This window comes from Helianthus annuus, chromosome 5 (genome assembly GCF_002127325.2).
Source record: "Helianthus annuus cultivar XRQ/B chromosome 5, HanXRQr2.0-SUNRISE, whole genome shotgun sequence".
Classification (NCBI taxonomy): domain Eukaryota; kingdom Viridiplantae; phylum Streptophyta; class Magnoliopsida; order Asterales; family Asteraceae; genus Helianthus; species Helianthus annuus.
Genome location: NC_035437.2, coordinates 166,030,511 through 166,033,834, shown reverse-complemented (window position 1 = coordinate 166,033,834; position 3,324 = coordinate 166,030,511).

The following is a 3,324-nucleotide window of genomic DNA, read 5'->3' as shown; positions in this document are numbered from 1 at the left end:
TCCTCAAAATAGAAGGATTTGATCTCTTCTCTGTCTGCTGCAAGCTCTAGAGGATATTGGACACCTGCAGGAGTAATATCAGTGTTTGGCTTTTGAACCAGAGCTGATGAGAGAGGAACAGGGTTTGGTATAGTAACAAGTGATAGAGGTTGTGAAGAAGTTGGTGGTGGTGAAGAATCATCATCTTTCAGAATTAACCTTCTCCTTTTTGGTTGAGGAGAGGCTGATGATGTTCTGGATTGTTCAGTGGTAGTGATTTGAGTGGTGGTTATTAAGTGATTGAAGTGAGAGGTTGCTGACTAACAGTTGTTGAAACAACTGGTGTTTCAACCACTGTTGCCATTACAACTGATTATGTATCATCAGCTGTCTTCTGCTTTTTGATAGGAGGTAATGGTGGTGAGATTGTTTTTGGTGGTGATGGTAGTTTTGGTGGTGATGGAATATTTGGTGGGGCAGTGGTTGTAGTGAGAGCAGTTGTTGTGGATGAAGTGGTGGTTTTTGGTTTATCAACTGCTACTGCTGAAACCACTGAGGTACCAACAGTTGTTGATACATCAGGTGTTACAACAACTGTTTGGGTGGAAGATTGATGTTTGAAGCTTTTGGAAGGTGGTTTGGAAGCAAGCTTGGTGGGTCTGGATGGTGTGTGTTTGGGTTCCCTCACTTTTCTAGTGGGATTCTTTCTTTTTGGCTCAGGATTTTTATCATCCTTTGGCTCAGAAATACCCTGCTCATTCAGCTCCATAAAGCTCTTTTCTCCTCATTCCACCTAGATTTATCCTTAGCCTCTCTATCCCTTTTTACACTTTCTTTTGCTTTAGCAAGTGCATTTGTGGTAACATCAATCTTTTTACTACCATTTGGCAAGGGAATGTTTTTAGTCATGCTCTCTTTTTGTGGCTCAATGTACAGGCCATCTTCATATCCCTTCTTCTTCCACTGCTTGATTTTCTCCCCCTTTTTGGCATTATCTGGTGGTGGTTTGTCCACAAAGATAACAGTGGGAAGAGCAGTGCCAGTGGTGTTTAGTATGTGGGCCTTTATAGCCTTGAAATCAACTTGGGTATCTTTAAACCTTGACTCCTTGAGATTTCTGAACTTTTGGATTTGAATCTCATGCTACTGATCAGCTAATTCTCTTTGTTGTTGGAGCAGTGGTTGAAACAAAATCCATAGCTCATTTGCTGAAGGAGCAGATAATGGAGCAGCTGGTGGAGTTGGTGCAGCAGTGGGTGGTACCTTTTGAACTTTCAACACCTGTTGCAGCATGTCTTTGATTTCTACAACAGATGTATCCAGTTTGTCAATTCTATCCGTCAATTCTCGGTACATTAATCCATCACCCAAATTAATGGGATCATCTGATTTCCTACTAACAGTGGTTGTAACAGTGCTTGATTCAGGGAGTGTACTCCAGAAATCATCCACTGATGCCCCTTTGTCTTGGAACTGGGGACTTCTTCCTTCAAAAAGAGAAACACTTTTTAGTGAACCAGTAAAAACTGGATACACAGGTGTTCCCAGAGAAGAAATTGCCTCCAAGAAAGTCTTATTGATCTAACCACTGTCCAAGTGCAAACTAGTGGGCTCAGCACTTGTAGTGGCTGCTTCACTTGGACTACCACCAAGAGTAACTTGTAACTCAAGGGGTGTAACATCCTCAGGTGTTGTTAGTGGGTTAGCAATGATTGATACATCAGACCCAGTCACTTATTGAGGTATGTTCTCATTGACAGGTGATTGAGAAGGACTGGTTTGTGCCTGGTTCAAATCAAGAGCATCCAATAATATTTTTGTTTGTGGGGGAATTGTGGAGGAGAGGTTGGGTGTAGAAAGAGAATTGGCCCCGGGCATTGGGTTGTGGATGATGGAAGCAAGTGATTCCAGAGCATCATATTGTGGTGTCCCTATATGTACAACCTGTTCTTTTTGAGAAGAAGCAGGAGGAGTTTGAGGTATGGGTTGAGATATTTCTACCATCTGCTGTGAGGAAGTAGCAGCAGTGGTTTCTTGTGACTTTTGTGCTGTCACTGGCAGTTGCTCTGGTATCTCATCCTCCAGAGTTGCCTTTGATTTGGGTTTGGGGGCTTTTGAGTTTTCTTTTGGTGTGGCTTTTTGGTGATTTTAGGTGTGGGTTTCACAGCAGTTGTTTTGCTGCTGTGATCATCTAGAGCAGTGGGCTTAGTAGCAGATACCTGAGGGGCAGTGGTAGCTACTAAATTCTGCTCAGGTAGCTCTGCTTGTGTTTTGCAAGGTGTTGAAAGTCTTGTAAAAGTTTCAGCAGTTAAGCTGTTTATTTAAAAGAATCACCTTGGGTGAGCACATGTGCATCATCCTTTCCAAATTTCTTTTGAAAGTAATAACTTAAAAACCTTGGAAATAATAGGAATGATTTTGTAGAAACATTTTTGACTAAGTCATCAAAGATTTCCTAGGAGTAGTTAAAATTTTCATTTTGTAAAATGGCATATCCCAGGTATTGAATCTTTAATGATATCTCATTAAAAGCAGTTGTTTTGTTTGAAACACACATCAACAGGGTATGGAATAAAAATCTTGTTGTAGGAGGGAAGTTACCTTTTTGTAAGGTATCCCTCTTCATTTGTTCTGCATACCCCCTTTCAAGAAAATCAGTTTGATATTCGTTTTTAGGGAAAAAGGTTTTACCTTGCTGATTATCAAGTTCGAGTACCTCTGAAATGGATTGTGGTGTGATTTTGACCGTTTTACCCATCAGAGAGGAATTTATGGCTATGATGTCCTCACCTTGTGTTTCAAGAGTAGCATTTTTCCAAAATTCTCTCTGGGTTTTCAGGAAAATCGAAGCATCTGCTGTCAACAAAGTTTTGTACTTTGAAGACGACATAGTGTCAATGATGGAATCGAAGGTATCGATGGTACCAGGTTTTGTAAGGAGACCCAGATAACTGTGAGGAGCTTTGTATGGTATTTCGATGGGTGTGGTAGCCATTTGAGTGGCCTTTTTAGAAGATGATTTAGAAGTGGATTTTGCAGATGACTTTGATTTTGTCATTTTGAAGAAGACAATCAATGAAGGATTTGAGAGAAAGTGATGGAAACTGCTTTGAGAAAGGAATTTTTGTGAATTCGATTTAACAGTAAAACCCTGTTTGGGGGGTTTTGCTCAGGGTTTTATAGAGGAAAAAGTGAATGCTGACGTGGCAGCGGTTACAAAAGATCTGACCGCTGTGTACTGTCCACGTGCCAACCCCTAATGAAATGAAGGACAAGTGTTTTTATGAAAACCACTGATGGAGCAAGATCAGTGGTTGTAACGGTAATAATGAAAGCAGTGGGTGA